An 18,556-nucleotide genomic window follows, 5' to 3' on the forward strand; every position below is an offset into this window, starting at 1 on the left:
GAGTGTGAAGACATGGGAGGGGCAGACTGCACAGGGTCTTGAAGTCAGTCCATGGCGAGGAACCTTTCTTCCATCTCAGCAGTAAGGGAAGCCTTGGAAGTATTCTGGTGGGACAAATTAAAAGGTGCTTGCTCCTTGGAAGAAAAGCTATGACAAATCTGGACTACATATTAAAAAGTAGAGACATCTCTTTGTTGACAAAAGTCCATCTAGTCAAAGCTATGGTTTTTCTAGTAGTCCTGTACGGATGTGAGAGTTGGACCATAAAGAAGGCTGAGTGCTGAAGAACTGATGCTTTTGAACTGTGGTGCTGGAGAAGACTCCTGAGAATCCCTTGGACAGCAAGGAGATCAAACCAGTCTATCCTAAAGGAAATCAACCCTGAGTATTCATTGGAAGGACTGAGGCTGAAGCTGAAACTCCAATACTTTGGCCACCTGATGCGAAGAACTGACTCCTTGGAAAAGACCGTGATGCTGGGAAAGATTGAAGGCAGGACGAGAAGGGGATGACAGAGGATGAGATGGTTGGATGGCATCGTTGACTCAACGGACATGAGTTTGAGCAAGCCCTGGGAGTTGGTGATGGACAGGGAAGCCTGGCATGCAGCAGTCCATGGGGTCACAGGGTCAGACATGACTGAGCGACTGAACAAGAAAATGACAAGGTCAGATTTGCCTTTTCCAAAGATCCCCTGACTGCCGTGTGGAGGGTGGACTGAAGGAGGACAGAGCCATGGTCCAAGTCATGATGGTCTCTGCCTTAGTGGAGCTCATGGTCAGTCCGTGCAAATGAATAGAAGATAAACTGATGCAATGCTTTGACAGGGAATCCCAGTGGAGAAGCAATGAGCTGGAAGTCATGCCATCTGGGGTGATGACTGAGGAATAAGAGGGTAGCCTAGAAGGTTGGCATCAGTGAAGTGCACTGTGTACTCAGGTACTTATCTACCATTTGATGATCATGACAATGCAGTGAGCTGGCTGTTATTACTATCTTCCCTTTTCAGATGAGGAACTTGAGGCTCAGAAGGATTAAGAAACATGTCAGAAACTGAGCCCAGACCCAAAGCCCTTGACCACTACACTGAGCCACCCCCTCATGCAACCCTCCATCTTTGCTCACCAGACATCTATTGTGGTTGTTCAGTCGCTCGGTCATGTCCGACTCTTTGCGACCCCCTGATCGCAGCACGCCAGGCTTCCCTGACCTTCGCTACCTCCTGGAGTTTGCTCAAACTCATGTTCATAGAGTCAGTGATGCCATCCAACCATCTCATCCTCTGTCGCTGTCTTCTCCTGCCATTAATCTTTCCCAGCATTGGGTCTTTTCCAATCAGGAATCAGTTGTTTACATCAGGTGGCTAAAGTATTGGAGCTTCAGCTTCAGCATCAGTCCTTCCAATGAGTATTCAGGGTTGGTTTCCTTTAGGATTGACTGGTTTGATCTTCTTGCTGTGCAAGGGACTATGGTAACCTCCTAATAGCTCTGTTTTCTAGCCTGGCACATAGCATGGACTTAATAAATGTTTGTGGATGCAGGAAGGAATGCAGGAAGGAACAAATAAACGGATAACTCCTCCCACACACTATAAAACCAGGACTGAGTCCAGACTGTGGTCAGGTGGCTGTGAACCCTTCAGTGATAGCTCCCTGCACTTACAATCTAATGTTTAGGGCCTCTCCTTGGAGAAAATGGAACCGTAACTATATTAATAGATTAGGCTTTGTCATTTCTTTTCTCTGTTTCCCATTTGTGAAGCCCATTTTATTGAAACCCAATTAGAAGCCCCACTTCAATTAATGCAGAAAAACTTTCACGGAGGTTGCCTCTGGAATTTTAACAACACACACAGCATTTCATTCAGCTAGTTTTTCCCTTTGCCCTCTGATGTTGGCATAAATGCATTTTTGTTTGGATTTCCTGGGCTGCTCTTCTGTCACCATCTGAGGTGTTGGCACATAGCCTGGAAACCCAGGACTCTATGCAAGCCGCAGGTGGGGTCGTATTCTTTATCTTTGCTTCTTTGCTGGCTTGCTTAATGATGCCATCACTCATTCTCAGCACCCGCTGCCCCTTGGCCCCTGTCCTAACTTGCAAGTGCTGCTGGTTCTGTGGCTCCTCCCTCCTTGGATGAGTGGACCCTCTCACCTCCCTCTCACGAGTGCTGCCCTGCGGGAACCTGTAGTATTACCCTTGGATGATTGTAGTGCATTCTCAACTGGTCTCCCTTCAGCCACCCCTGCTGTGCATTCTATATCTGCACCCAGATTTTCCCCCTCAAAGTTCAGCTTTTCTGTGGCTCTTCTCTGAAACATTCAGTGACTTCCCATGACCCCCAAACTCCGAGTCCAGCAGGCTTCAGCTAGCATTTAAACATTTACTCCAATTTGGCCTCAATCTAGCCTTACATTCCACCCTTCTCACTTCCACCACCTGACATCCCAGCTTCCCCGGGACATTCATTCTTCCTGGAGAATGTCCCACGATTTACTGCACCTTGATTGTAGTCATGCTCGAACTTCAACCAGAAATGTTGGCTCCTCCCGCACTGTTGATATTTACACATCCTTCAAAGCCCATAACAAATGTCACCTCCTTTAAGCATTTTAATCCCATTACTCAGACTTAATTGTTCGTTCAAGTTGGATGTAAGTGAAACTTACAAACAAGGAACAAGGCATATACTGTTAGCTGTCTCCCCAGTATCTGTCTGCCCTACTCTCCTCCTTCCAAAGGGATCTGTTTTCTGTTCAGCTCTTCACATGTATCCACTCTTGGGGAATGTGACCCTGTATCCCCAGCCTTGGAATGAAACCCAGTTGGTCTAAATCCACAAGGTGATCCCATCTACTTGGCAGTGGTTGGCTTAGAAGTAGGAGTGTAAACCAGTTCTGCTGGGCGATTGTGGAAAGCTTTTCTTACTCTTAAAAAGGAAAAAAAAGTCAGCCCCTTCTTCCATTTCATCCTGGATCACTGCAGTCATGTTATGATCGTCAGGGTCAAAATTAGGACAATCCATCATCTGCAGATGGCAGAACATAACTATAGAAAGGGTTCTGTGATAAGATTCTTGAGCTGTCAAATTAATCAACCCCAGAGATGCTTTCCTTCCAAGGTTTCTTTTATGTGAGCTAAGAAAAGCCCTTTTTTGTTTAAAGCAGTTGAATCAGGGCTTCTTATTACTTGCACCCTAAAGCACCCTATCAGATATAAGGGCAGTAGCTAAGTCAATCCAGGTCTCTTTGCTCTTTGGAATATTATACAGCCATTAAAAAGGAACTCTCAGGTTGTGTAGTCACATGAAACGCTGTTTATCACATTCTTTTTAAAATTTTATTTGTTTAATTTTTGGTTGTACTGGGTCTTCATTGCTGTGTGTGGGCTTTCTTGAGTTGTGGTGAGCGGGGCCTACTCTTCGTTGGGGGTGTACAAGCTTCTCATTGCAGCGGCTTCTCGTTGCAGAGCACAGGCTCTAGCCACACAGGCTCTGTAGTTGCAGTTCTCAGGCTCTAGAGCTTGGGCTCAGTAGTTGTGGCACATGGGTCTAGTTGCTCCATGGCATATGTAATCTTCCTGGGCCAGAGGTTGAACACATGTGTCTTTCATTGGCAGGCATTTTCTTATTCACTGTACCATAGGGAAGTCCCTGTCACATTCCTTATGCCCAACACTCAACACAAAACTGTAAGTCCAGCATGATATAACATGTATGCAAATGAAAAAAGATCAGAAGAAAATAATTTAAACAATGATAAATCTTATGGTAGTAAATTTGTTCATTTCTACCTCCACTTCATGCTACGTTTAGTAATGTGTGCACAGATACACACACACATGCGTGTGCATGTGCACATGTAAAGTTGCTTCAGTCGTGTCTGACTCTTTGGGACCCTGTGGACTGTAGCCTGCCAAACTCCTCTGTCCATGGGGTTCTCTAGGCAAGAATACTGAAGTGGACCGCCATACCCTCCTCCAGGGGCTCTTCCAGACCCAGGGATTGAACCTGCACCTCTTAGGTCTCCTGTATTGGCAGGTGGATTCTTTTCCACTAGTGCCACCTGAGAAGCCCCCCATATACATATTCATTATACTAAATATACTCTATAAAGGATAGTATATAGTGTACTATAATGATATATAATATTGTTTGCAGAGTTCAGTAAGTATATATGGTGTATGCTGCTGCTGCTGCTAAGTCGCTTCAGTCGTGTCCAACTCTGTGCGACCCCATAGACGGCAGCCCACCAGGCTCCACCGTCCCTGGGATTCTCCAGGCAAGAACACTGGAGTGGGTTGCCATTTCCTTCTCCAATGCATGAAATGAAAAGTGAAAGTGAAGTCGCTCAGTCGTGTCCGACTCTTAGCAACCCCATGGACTGCAGCCCACCAGGCTCCTCTGTCCATGGGATTTTCCAAGCGAGAATATATGGTGTATACTAAGTACATAATGTATATAATGATATATTTATGTATTTCTGTATATATACATAGGTGTATATTCACATATATGTATAATCTTGCTCCTACAGATTAAACATTTTCTAAATATAAATTTAGACTATATATTTTATTTTATATTTATAATAACAGGAAGGTACTGTTATTATTCCTATTTTACTTGGAGGAGATTGAGGCTCAGAGGGGTTAGATTTGCATAAGGTCGCAAAGCTGATATGGGGGGTAGCCAAGATCTGAACACAGATAGCTGGGCTCCAGAATTTGTGCTCTTAGCCACCATGGCACTCCTTCTGAATGTCCCTGGACAAATGGTTTCCATGATAGTATTTGCTGTTGGTCTTTTGGAACTTTCCTGTAGCATGCCATGTACCATGGATTTTGGAAGTCTTCCCCATTTGCTATAGGGCAGAGCATTGGTGAGAGTATCAGGAATTTGGAAGTGAGATGTGGTACTTATCCTGGGGGGTGTCTGGAGCCTCTTGGGGGTGCAGGAACAGAGATGGGAGCTAAGCAAGAGCTGCCCAGATGGCTGTGGTGTGGTGAATGCCACATAGAGCCTGATCCTAGCCAGAGGCAGCAGAACAAAGCTTGCTGATCATGTCCAGCCCATCCCCCAGCACTAGGCTTCATCCAGCAAGTAAATACTGGTCCAGTTTGTCAAATCTGTATATGCAAAGAGTATGCTTAAATGATTATATGTTGAATCAGTTGTGGAGAATGAGGGGGGATGAGGAGATTCAAGAGGATAAATATGGGATATCTCCATCTGTCTGTGTTTGGGGAGAAGGCCGGTGTGTAGGACTGAGTGCCATCCACCCTTGGATTCTGAATCCTGGGGTAAATGGTGCTGGGGAGCTGTCCAGTGGGCAGTGCTGAAGGCTTGAGTCACGAGAGAAAGCAGAATGCAGAGCGAACAAAGGAAAGGACCTAGAGAGTCACAGAGACTGGGAATCTAGGCCAGCATCTGCATCAGACAGTCCCATATTCCTCTAGAATTGATGGGTAATGTTAATTGGGTGCCAATCTACTCTACTTGTTAAGTAGTAAGTACATAAAAGGTATTTGGTTATAGGTATGTGAAGGAAAAAAAGTATAGTTTTATGGCCATGTGTGTTAGAAAATATTTTATAGGCATGTTTTTTGGGAGAAATAGAATATATTGGATCAATGGAAATAGACAAATGTCTTGTGCAGCAAGATACTTGGAGACACAGGCATGATAAAGAGGGGAAAACTGCAGTTTTGACATTCTTGTGCCCAAGAGAGATGGGGGAACTAGAGTAATGTAAAGGAGAGAGAAATAAGTCATTTTCAGGGTGGAAAGGATGGGTGATGGATAAAGGAGATGTGTACAGGCATGGTCACAACAAGGGTAAATAAATGTAATGTTGATATATTTGTTTTATATGTTCTGTTCATCAGCACAGCTGATTAGAGGATATAGTGGATGGAGGGAAGGCAGAAGATACTCTTCTGGTGGTCTTTACGGGGTTGGCTTGAGTAATTGGATACCATGGCATTCTGATGCTTTGGTTTCCCTTCCTGTCTTTTGCTGCTGCCAAAAAAAAAAAAAAAATGGGTGACAGATATGATAAAGGCAGAGTCTTCATCTTAGGAGAGGGCTACAGTCTAAGGCACATCATCAAAGCAGGATCTTGGAAAAGAAATCAAGACAGAAAACTGATTAAACACAGAGCTGAATCCAAGTGATCAAGCCAGTTTCTCAACTGGCAGGTAACTCACTTATATGAAGTGAAAGTCGCTCAGTCGTGTCTGACTCTGTGACCCCATGGATTATACCGTCCATGGAATTCTCCAGGCCAGAACACTGGAGTGGGTTGCCTTTCATTTCTCCAGGGGATCTTCCCAACCTAGGAATCGAACCCAGGTCTCCTGCATTTCAGGAGGATTCTTTACCAACTGAGCTATCGGAGGAGCCCCCACTTATATGAACTAGGATACAATTGCGAAGGCTTGTGAAGGATGAATAGGAGTTTTGCGGGAAAGATGAGGGAGATAGAAATCTAAGTAGGGAGATTTTGCCTTGTTTTGTCTTGCTTGGGGAATAATGGGGAATTTATCTTGCTGGGGTTCATGGTGCTTGTGTTGTGGGAGATAAGGCTGGAAAAGTTAGTAGGAGTGAGAGTATAAAATAATATGCCAGATGAAAGGCTATGCACTTTGTTTTTTTAAATTTTAATTGGTGTATAGTTGCTTTACAGTATGTTAGTTTCTGCTTTATAGCAAAATGAATCAGTTATGTGTATACATATATCCCCTCTTTTTTTAGATTTCCTTCCCATTTAAGTCACCACAGATCGCTGAGTAGAGTTCCCTGTGCTAAATAAACAGGTTCTCTTTAGTTATCTATTTTATATATAGTAGTGTATATACTATGGATGGAGGAGCCTGGTAGGCTGCAATCCATGGGGTTGCTAGGAGTTGGACACGACTGAGTGACTTCACTTTCACATTTCACTTTCATGCATTGGAGAAGGAAATGACAAGCCACTCCAGTGTTCTTGCCTGGAGAATCCCAGGGATGGGGGAGCCTGGTGGGCTGCTGTCTATGGGGTTGCACAGAGTCGGACACGACTGAAGTGACTTAGCAGCAGCAGCAGCAGCAGCAGCAGCAGCAGTGTATATATGTCAATCCCAATCTCCCAGTTCATCCCCCTTCCCACCTTGGTAACTATAAGTTTGTCCTCTACACCTGTGACTATTTCTGCTTTGCCAATAAGTTCATCTGTACCATTTTTCTAGATTCCACATATAAGTGTTGTTATACTATATTTGTTTTTCTCTTTCTGACTTACTTCACTCTGTAGGACAGTCTCTAGGTCCACCCACATCTCCGCAAGTGGCACTATTTAGTTTCTTTTTATGGCTGAATAATATTCCATTGTCTTCTTTATCCATTACTCTGTTAATGGACATTTAGTTTGCTTCCCTGTCCTGGCTATTGTAAATAGTGCTGCTGTGAACACTGGGGGACATGCATTCTTTTGAGTTTCGGTTTTCTCTGGATATATGCCCAGGAGTGGGATTGCTGCATCATATGGTAGCTCTATTTTTAGCTTTTTAAGGAATTTCCATTTTGAATTCCATACAAAATTGGAACAAAAATTTCCAATTTTTAAGGTTCTCCATAGTGTGCTAGGGTTTCCCTGGTGGCTCAGTTGGTAATGAATCTGCCTGCAATGCGGGAGACCTGGGTTCGATCCCTGGGTTGGGAAGATCCCTTGGAGAAGGAAATGGCAACCCACTCCAGTATTCTGGCCTGGAGAATTCCATGGACTATCCATGGGGTTGCAAAGAGTCAGACATGACTGAGCGACTTTCACTTCACTTCACTTCATAGCGTGCTAAGTCTCTCTAGTCATGTCCAACTCTTTTCGACCCTTTTGGATAGTAGCCCACCAGACTCCTCTGTCCATGGAACTGTAACCCACCAGACTCCTCTGTCCCATTTCCTCCTCCAGGGAATCTTCCCAACTCAGAGGTTGAACCCACATCTCCTGTGTCTCCTGCATCACAGGGGATTCTTTGCCTCTGAGCCATGGACTATAGATTTTAAATAGTGGTGAGTGATATTCAAAGTTTTTAAATAACATTCAGGCACCAATGGAAGAACAGACATGGCCAGGGTGCTGCAGCAAGTCTTGGAAGGCAAAACTAAGGGTCTTGGAGAGGGGCAGGGACAGTGTATATTGTAGGGTGAACACTGGGGGCGGGGAGGTGGTGCTCCAGATAGCACCTATTTACCTGTATAAACGTATTTGATCTGAAAGTACTGCAGGACTTCCTTGGCAGTCCAGTGGTTAAGATCCCTCGTTTCCAGTGCAGGCAGCTTGGGTTTGATCCCTGGTCGAGGAGCTGAGATCCCCACCTGCTGCTCGATGTGGCCAAAAAGAAAGGATTTTAGTATTTGAGCCATCAGAATGGCTGTATATCAGCTGACCATCAGACCTGAGATGGGAGCAAGGGAATGATACAATCAGATTTATGCTCTGAAAAGTGGCTCTGGTCACAGCCAATGTTTGTTTGCCAGGTATTAATAGATTGATGGCTTATAGGATTTTAGAATGGATAGGGACCTGGGCTGATTTCTTTCCACACAGTTTCCTTCTCAGACTGGGCCCAGCCAGAAATCACTTGCTTGCATCTGGCCCCTCGTTCCCTGTGACTGAATGTATCCCCAGCTCCCCCACGTCATCTGCTCTTGGCCCCTGCAGCCTGAGCTGCCTCTGCCCGAGCTAGCTGTCTGTGCTCGGCTCTGTCTGGACACGCCTGCTGTGCCTTGCTCTTTTCTCCCCTTACCAGCAGGAGAACTGGCAATCTTCTGGGATTTAATTACAGGTTCCCTGAGGGCTTTTCAGCCCTTCACAAGGCTCCTGCAGGCTGTCGCTGGGAGCGTGACAGGAGCGTGCAGTGATGAACAGCAGCTCCCCGGCATGGTGGCTGTACCCAGTGGCCAGCCCACGCTCCTCGGGCTGCTCTGCATTTTCCCGAGCAAAACATGTCTCATTCCCATTTTCCGAGATCAGTTCGCAAACGGGGAAAACACTTGCAACAGGAGAGATGATAAAAGGGAGAAAGCCACGCAGCCTGGGCGGAGGACAGAAAGCATAGCCGTTCCCTGGAGTGGGTACCTGCTCCCAAGGACTTCTGAAAACGCTTTAGATCTGTTAAATAATGACTTGGTAATTCTGCTCACTTTAATTAAGTCAGCCTGGTGTGCTGACAGATCAGGTCCAGGTGGGAATCTTTTTGGCCTTAGGCAGCCATGCGACAGTCCAAGAAAGTTGGTAGACTAGTGTCAGCAAAGACACAGCAGGCATACCACTGTTGCCCACTCCTCTGCTCATGGCAGACATTGCTCATTGATCATAGCACCACTAAGTCTGAATGCTACAGGGGCATGGATGCACATGTTGGCTATTCAGGGCTTGGCGGGGGTATCTTAAAATAAAACATGAGAGATCTCTCTTCCCCTCTGTCTCCCTCTTTTTTTTTTTCTTGTGTGTGATCCTTTTCAAGTACAATGATAACGTAAGGCCTCAATAGCTATCAAAGGGAAACATTCTGATCATGGCTTAAAATGTCCCTCTGTTCCCCCCACCCCCATCAAGATTCCCCAATATTTCCCCAGTGCAGCCCTCTCTGAATATACCATCTGCAGGGTGTGGGAGTGAGGGGTAGGATGACCCTCATCCGGAGAGATGGTATAAACCCACTTACTCTGCACCATTTGTTCTTGATCCTGGAAAATAAACATCTAAACATCCTGTCTCTCAAGTTCTTCCTTCCGGGTGAAAACCAAATGACACGGACTCTCCATTATCCACTAGAGTGTCTTTGGAGCCCGTCTTCCCTTCCTTTGCCAGCGTGCTTTTATTTCCCCATGGGCAGCCACCTCTCCATCCCTGTCAGTCTTTGTGGTCAGGGTGAGGCTGACTGTGCTCTCCAGGGATTCAGGATCCATGCCTGGCCAGTCAGTTTTCCATCTTCTTGGCTGCCACAGTGGGTTCTGGATGCTAATAGGCTGATGAGATGCAGGCTTGGGGCTTTTGCTGCACTCAGTGGAAAAGGGGTGATCTCCTTCTGTGGGATTTGGGAGCTAAGCTGGTGGGATATTAGTCTGGAGCTGCTGGTGAAGGAAATCTCTCAAAGGCGCTGAGCAGCAGCTGAGCTTGGCATGTTTTGAGGAACAAAAGGATGGGATGGCCAGAGCCTGGAGTGCGAAGGGAGATTTGTAGGAGATGAAATCAGAGAGAAAGGCAGGGACCGCCTATGGAAAGCCTTGAACTCTATACTATAGAATTTGGAGGGATTTCCCTGGTGGTCCAGGGGCTAAGACTCCATTCTCCCAATGTGGGGGGCCCAAGTGTGAACCCTGGTCAGAGAACTAGATCCCATATACCCCAAGTAAAAGGTCCTGTATGCTTCAGCTAAGATCCAGTGCAGCCAAATAGATAAACATTAAAAAAAAAAAAAGAATTTGGAGTTTATTCTAACAGAAGTGGGAAGCCATCTCCACTTTGAATATCTCCACACCCTCAAACTTTCTTTGCCCCTGACTCATCCCTCCATATGAGTCATCTTGGATATTACCAGGATTAATTAGAAATTGGAAGACTCGAGGTGTCCCCAAGCTCTGCTAATGACTTGCTCAGTGAAGTGGGGCAGTTGCACCCTTCTCTGGACCTTTTCCCATGCTGGTTCATGATGGAAGTGGGCTAAATGAAGGATAACAAAAGGATTCCATCTTTCATTTCTTCTCTGTTCACTTGGTAGTGCCTGCCTGGACAGCTGAGGGGAGAAGGACTGTGAGCACCTCCCGGGCTCTATGGGAGAGTGCTGTGATCCATTAGCCATGTCTGCCGTGGGTAAAGAAAATGGAGTAGTGAATCATTCATCTCAAGACCACATGCTCCCGGAGGTGTCTCCTATGGCATTTTATGGCCCTTGAAATCAGATGTATCAGCAGCTTGGAGCACCAGACCAAGAATAAAAATAGCTAGCAAGTTAGGAAAGTTACACAGAGTTTCCCAGTTTACAGAGTTTCATGGCTATTTTCTCATGTGAGCTTAGCAATCTTTTATGTTGGCTCACACCCAGCATCCCTTCTCTGGTAACCATGCTCTGGATATTTTTCCTTGATACCAATCCCCTCCTGTGTTCCATGGTACCAATCCCTTCCTGTGTTTAGGCTGAGTGCTTTGAGGCTGAGGCTGGAGCATGAAACTCAGGCCTACGCCATCATAGATAGTACCCTTATCATGGCAGTGGATCAAGAGATGGACCCATGGGACTTCCCTCTTGGTCCGGTGGTTAAGAATCCACTTTCCAATGCAGGGGACACAGGTTTGAGCCTGGTCACAGAACTAAGATCTCACGTGACTCGGAGCAACTAAGTCCATGCGCCTCAACTACTAAGCACGTGCCACAGCTGGAAAAGATCCCGAGTGTCACAGGTAAGACCCAACACAACCAAATAAATAAGTACTTTTTAAAAAGACAGAGATGGACCTAGGACCATACAGAGGTTAATGAGATGTACTGAAATATCTGCTGCAACCCCTGGGGAAGGCTCCCGTGCCCGTGGATTTGCAGGTGGGAGGATATAGGCCTAAGTGTGCTAGGCCTGTTTAGATGTCTTTGAGAGCTCATTTACACCTCTTCTCAACTTGACATTCAGTGACACCGTACTGGTAGCTCAAAATTAGCCACAGTGGAAGTTGTGGTTGTTGTTCAGTCATCAAGTGAGCACTTGTCATCAAGGGAGCACCATTTCCCTGAGGTTGCCCAAGTTCATGTCCACTGAATTGATGATGCCATCCAACCATCTCATCTTGTCACCCTCTTCTCCTTCTACCTTCAATCTTTCTCAGCATCAGGGTCTTTTCCAATGAGTCGGCTCTTCGCATCAGGTGGCCAAAATATTGGAGTTTTAGCTTCAGCATCAGTCCTTCCAAAGAGTATTTAGGGTTGATTTCCTATAAGATTGACTGGTTTGATCTCCTTGCTTTCCAAGAAGCTCTCAACTGGAAGTATTTGCTGTAAATCAGGGACCATTTTCCCCTGAGAACTGACTTGCCAATACTCCACTGGCCTGGGGGCCGCCAGCAGCATTCTTGCTACTGCCAGGAGTCTAAGACCCAAGTCACAAAGTGGGAAGTGGAACCATAAGAGAGAAGACCAGATCTGAACTTCAGTTGTGCCTGAAGCTAGACCTGCCTTTATATTTGCAGCTGATAAATGAGTCTTCTGTTTAAGTCTATTGGGGTTTTATTTTCTATCCCTTTCAACTAAAAGAAGTTGTTATAAATTTTGTATTTCAGTATGCAGAAAACAGATGGTTTAATACTTATCTCTTCAAAACTTCGTGAATAGTTCTGCACTGCCTTGGGTCAAGTTCTTACCCAGCACCCAGGAGTTCCCATAGTCTGGCTCCACTTCCTCTCTCTGGCTTCAAAAGATTAAGGCATCCTGTGTTCTAGGTTAATTGGACTTTTAAACTCTCTCAACCATCTCCTTCTCCACCTCTCTGCCTTTGCACATTCCGTTCCATCTACCTGGAATACCTTCACTTTCTCTTCACATCTACATTCCTGCCGCTGTATTTTATGGTCCAGGAGCCTTCCACCCCTAGGCTCCTCCAGGTTTCACCTTTCCCTCTCTATCAGCACTTTCTAGATTGTAGCGTTCTTTTTAAAAGTACATTAAAGTTTTTATTTATTATTGGCTGTGTTGGGTCTTAATTGTTGCATGTGGGATCTTCATTTGCGGGATCAGTGGTTGTGGCATGATGACTTAGTTGTCCCATGTGATGTGGAATCTTAGTTCCCTGATCAGGGATCAAACCCACATCGCCTGCACTGCAAGGCAGATTCTTAACCACTGGACCACCAGGGAAGTCCCTAGATTCTGCAGTTCTGATGCCAAGCCTCGCTGCCTCTTCTGGACACGACCCATTGATGTGAGGTTCACCTTTGACGCCTTCCAAATTCTTGTTATACTGCCCTGCACAAAATAAGCCACCAGTAAGTATTTGTTAAGCACCCAACAAATCCATTCTTATCAACCAGAGTGATCTGCAGTGTAAATCAGATTAGCCTACAAATGGCAACCCACTCCAATCTCTTGCCTGGAGAATTCCATGGACAGAGGAGCCTGGCAGGCTACAGTCCTTGGGATTGCAAAGAGTCAGACACGACTGTGAGACTAACTTTTTACTTTACTTCAAACCCTTTGAGGTTCCAGGCACACCCACCTTTCTGTTACAGGAACAAAACACTTAGCAAGACTTTTTCTCACCATGGAGCTTTTGCACTTGCTGTGTGTGGATTTCTCTTCATCCAGCTCTTCACTTAGTTGATGCCTTTTCATCACTCAGAACATAGCTCAAATGTCACCTCCTCATAGATGTTTTCCCTGGACACTTCTAATGAATGTAGCTCCTTAGACACTTATTTTGCTTTGAACAATTTTTCTTCATTAATAATTATGAATGCTTAAATAAGACTTATAATGTGCTATTATAAGACCTTAAAAATATACTAACCTTATTGTGGTAATCATTTCATAATATATGTGTATATCAAAGGGCTTCCCAAGTGGCATTAGTGGTAAAAAGCCTGCCTGCCAATGCAGGAGACATAAGAGACGTGGGTTTGATCCCTGGATTGGGAAGATTCCCCTGGAGGAGGGCACGGCAACCCACTCCAGTATTCTTGCCTGGGAAATCCCATGGACAGAGGAGCCTGGCGGGCTATAGTCCATGGGGTTGCAAAGAGTTGGACACGCACAGGTATATCAAATCATCACATTATATATCTTAAACTTACACAATGTTATAATGTCTACTATATCTCAGTAGCTTGAGAGGGAAAAAGAAATAGATCGACTCATTTAGTCTTCAACAATTCCTAGTTAGAAATGCCATCATGGCCTCCATTTACTGATAAGAATGAGTGTCTTCAGCTAGGTTCCCTAGAAACACAGCCTAAGGTACAGATTCAGGTGCAGGAGGTACTTTCAGGAGAAGGGCAGTGAAGGAAGCATGATGCTGCTAAGGCTTCAATCTGATCCCACGGGAAGCTTCAGAGCATAAATTGCACCATGGAACTGGTCCCATCTTTAGCCAAGGGAGGGCCTTTCCCTCTCATTGGCTGCCCTAAGAGTTAGGAAATGAACGTGATCTTCCAGGTGAGGTGGCTGTAATTGGGTCAAGGGCATCTGCAGAAGAGGGCAGTGTGAAGCCACATGAACATTTAGTGGTCCACATTTAGGGCAGCCAGTGATATGGGAAGAGCACAGATAGCATTCACTACAAAGAACTTCAACGACTTGCCCAACATCCCCACCTAGGAAGTGACAGAGTCAGGATTTGAACCCAGGCTGCCTGGCTCCAGAGTCTGTGCCCCCAGCCACTCTGCTCTGGTTGGCACTCTCTGAAATGATCTCATTTACTTCTTTCTTTTTTAATTTTAAAATTTATTGGCTCTCCAGGTGGTGCAGTGGTAATGAATCCACTTGTCAAGGCAGGAGATGCAAGAGACGTGGGTTCAGTCTATGGGCTGGGAAGATCCCCTGGAGTAGGAAATGGCAACCCACTCTGGCATTCTTGTCTGGAGAATCCCATGGACAAAGGAGCCTGGCGAGCTACAGTCCATAGGGTTGCAAAAAGTAGGACATGACTGAGCACACACACCCATAGTTGATTTACAATATTGTGTTCGTTTCAGGTGTACAGCTTTAGATTCTTTTCCATTATAGATTATTACAAGATTCATTGACTTATTGTTCAGTTGCTAAGTCATGTCTGACTCTTTGCCACCCCATGGACTGCAGCAGGCCAGGCTTCCCTGTCCTTCTCCCGGAGTTTGCTCTAACTCATGTCCATTGAGTCAACAATGCTAAAGCTTGTTTATTGTCAGTTTCCCCAAGAGAGCAGACTCATTGTTTTGAATGAAACAGCTGCATTCCCAGCACCTTGATCAGCGCCCGGCATATAGCGGGCGCTCGGTAAATATTCTTGGTGCAGTGCGAAAAGGGACTGGTGCAGCCTATGAGCCCAGGTGGTTAGTTGACTCCTCTGTGGTTTGTTTGCTCACTACCCTGCCCTGTATGACTGATCTTTCTTTGTGACCCCACAAGGCCTCCTGCTGTTCATGGATTTCTTTGCTTTCAAATATTTCTTTAACTGAAATAGGAGTCTGGCAAACCCTCCCTAAATCACTAGACCTCCCTGGCAGCAGGCCCCATATCCAGGCCCCACCCCATCCCTCCTTCCTTCCTGTTTTTGAAACCAACTTGGTGTGTGCGTGTGTGCATGTGTGTGTGCACACGTGCACGCACATACATCCTCTGGGGGAGAGAGAGTCGCCCTGTCACTCCTCTCGGTCTGCCTCAGCTTTGATCAATACCTATGTAGTAGCAGCTCAGTTCTGTCTGTAGTCAAGAGCCATTTGCTTTTTTTTTTGTTTGCTGGTGGGTTCTCATCAAAGCCCATTTGCGATCATAGTCCTTCAATTATCACACAAATGGTATGTGAATAGTCATCACAGGGCTGCAAAGTTGAGCTGGAAAACTGCCTTCTGCCACTTTGCCCGGGTCCCTGCCAGATGCTGGTTATTTTCACTTAGGTGTGGATGTAGCCACGGTCGATCTTCAGAAATTCAGCAGCTGGGGGCTTCCCCCACAGCTTAGCAGTAAAGAATCTGCCTGCAACGCAAGAGAAAAAACAGACATGGGTTGGATCCCTGGGTTGGGAAGATCCCCTGGAGGAGGACATGGCAACCCTCACCAGTATTTTTTCCTGGAGAATCCCATTTACAGAGAAGCCTGGCAGACTACAGTCCATAGGGTCACAAAGAGTTGGACACGATTGAAGCGACTTAGCAGAGCACATGAGCACGCAGCATGCAGGATTGACTTATCAGCCTGATCATATCCTTTTACCTGTTTATATACTGTTTTTATTTTAGATGGATGGATTGTATTTATTTATCTATTTTTTTAAATGTGTATTTACTTGGCCACTTCATGAAGCACGTGTGATCTTAGTTCCTTGACCAGGGATCGAGCCTTCGCCCCCTGCATTGGAATCACAGTCTTAACCACTGGACCCTCAAGGAAGTCCCATATTATTATTTTTGTGCTAGGTGCTTCCAGAGCAGCATGTCCTTTAATCCTCCTAAAAGTCTCTGAAAGGTATTGTTTCCACTTTGCAGTGGAAGAAACTGAGGCTCTGAAAGATAGCCATTTTTGCATTCTTTATGTTCATCACTCTTAGTAGCTACAGACTATTCCATCCAACGATGTACCAAGTTCATATAATGATTCTCCCACTGCCATCCCATTCATCTTTTCTCCAGTCTTTTTGCTGGTATAAATAATGCAGCTGCAACAGTCTCTATATCATTCAGAATTCCTTGAAGAATTCATTTTGGATGACTATATAATATTTCATATGGACAATATTTCATATTGTCAACAAAAATGTGTGTACAAGGATACTAATCGCATCATTACTTATAATGGCAAAAATGGAATGTAATTAAGCCACACAGGAAAAAAAATGCTTCTAAGATGATATTGAGTGAAAGCAGCAGGATACAAAATTTTATAATCAGCGTGCTCTTGGTTATGGAGCAGAGAGATATACAGATGCATAAAAAAGGAAGGAAATATCTCCCAATTTTCCTAATGGTTATTGCTGGGTGGTGACCTTATATGGAAAAGTGTTATTTTTTTTTTCATGCTTCTATGTTTTTCAAAATCTTCACAATGAGCATGTATCACTTTAAAAAATTTTTTTTAAAAAGGGAAAACATTGAAAATAATCAGTGTATGAGTTTGGCTCATTGCTCTAGCCTAGGGTTCAGCAAAAATGTTTTGCAAAGGGGCCAGGTAGCAAATATGCGGATAGTAAACGTTGGCTTTGTGAGCCTACGATCTCTGTTGCAGCTACTCACCTTTTTCACTGCAGTGTGAGAGCCACAGACAATGCATGGACAAATGGACGTGGCTGTGTTCCAATAAAACTTTATTTGTAAAAATAAGACAGGGGCCAGACTTGGCCCAGGGAGCATAGTTTGCCAACCTCTGCTCTAACTTACCCTAATTATTGTTTTCCTTGTTTTTTTTAAAAAATTAACTCATTAATACATTTATTCAGCACTGTTTTATTTATTTAGTTTTGACTGTGCTGGGTCTTTGTTGCTATGTACAGGTTTTCTCGAGTTGCGATGAGCAGGGGTTACTCTCTAGTTGTGGTGCACAGGCTTCTCATTGCCATGGCTTCCCTCGCTGCAGAGCACAGCCTCTAGGTGCATGGGCTTCAGTAGCTAGAACACAGATTCAGGAGTTGCGGCTTGCCGGCTGTACAGCATAGGCTCAGTAGTTGTGGTGCAGGAGCTTAGCTGCTCCGTGGCATGTGGGATCTTTCTGGATCAGGGATCGATTGAACCTGTGTCTCCTGCATTGGCAGGTGGATTCTTTAGCACTGAGCCACCAGGGAAGCCCTATCATTTTCCTTATTAAAAATACCTGACTTTATTAAATATTGGAATAGATACAAAAGACTATTTATGAAAATAAGTTCAAAGTACTAATAATGAAAATGCAATGAACATCCAATCACCAATTTCTTTTAAAAAATATTTATTTATTTGACTGCACTGGGTCTTGGTTGCGGCTCATGGGATCTTCTTAGTTGCGGCACATGTTCCCTGACCAGGGATTGAAACTGGGTCGCTTGAAGTTGGGAATGCGGAGTCTTAGCCACTGAACCACCAGGGAAGTCCTGCCAATCACCAACTTAACGAAAATTACTGTTAGTGTTGAAGCCCTGAATGTCCTAAAAATCCAGGTCCCAGCTCCTTCCTTCAAAGAGAACCTATTTCCTGACTTCCCTGTTTAACATTCACTTGCTTGTTCCTATGCTCATTGTTTTACCACAAGTTGCTTTCTCAAGATACATTATACGGTTTTGCTTATTCTTTAGCTCAACTGAAGCGCTTCCCTGATGGCTCTGTGGTAGAGAATCCACTTGCAATTCGGGAGACTTAGGACACACAAGTTTGAGTGTGTGTCCCTGAGTGTGATCTTCCCTGAGCCAGGAAGATCCCCTGGAGGAGGAAGTGGTAGCCCACTCTAGTAGTCTTGCCTGAAAAATCTCATGGACAGAGAAGCCTGGCAGCTAGGTCACAGCGAGCTGGACACGACTGAGTGGCTGAGCACATACATACATACCAGACCAATTGAATAATGGCATATGTGTTATTCTATCACCGGTTTATACCTTGTTGCTAAGATTCATCCATGTTGATGTGTGTAGCCTAACCCATTTTCCTAATCCATGGTGCATTCCATGGTGTAAATAGACCATAATTTATTTATCTATTCTACCATTGATGGCCATTTGGTTGTTTCTAGGATTCCCATGCCCTTATTTCAAACTGTTTTGCATTATGGTACATAAATTTGTCAGAGTTTTTTTAAAATTAAAAAAAATTGTATTTAATTGGAGGATAATTGCTTTACAATGTTGTGTTGGTTTCTGCCATAGAACAACGTGAATCAGCCA

The 18,556-nt window shown here is 44.8% G+C and overlaps 1 protein-coding gene across 4 annotated transcripts in view; it reads left to right on the plus strand.

Moving 5' to 3' along the window:
• Window positions 1-18,556, plus strand: part of GSG1L (GSG1 like) — a 254,575-nt gene that overhangs the window by 119,462 nt on the left and 116,557 nt on the right. Inside the window, exon 1 of one of the 4 annotated variants that reach the window (XM_045164242.1) lies at window positions 11,314-11,438. The exons of the other annotated variants lie outside the window; for them this stretch is intronic. The gene's annotated coding sequence lies outside the window, so the exon portion shown is untranslated. Of the gene's footprint in view, window positions 1-11,313; window positions 11,439-18,556 lie in introns of those variants that run through there. 4 annotated transcript variants of the gene reach the window in all.

This window comes from Bubalus bubalis, chromosome 24 (genome assembly GCF_019923935.1).
Source record: "Bubalus bubalis isolate 160015118507 breed Murrah chromosome 24, NDDB_SH_1, whole genome shotgun sequence".
Classification (NCBI taxonomy): domain Eukaryota; kingdom Metazoa; phylum Chordata; class Mammalia; order Artiodactyla; family Bovidae; genus Bubalus; species Bubalus bubalis.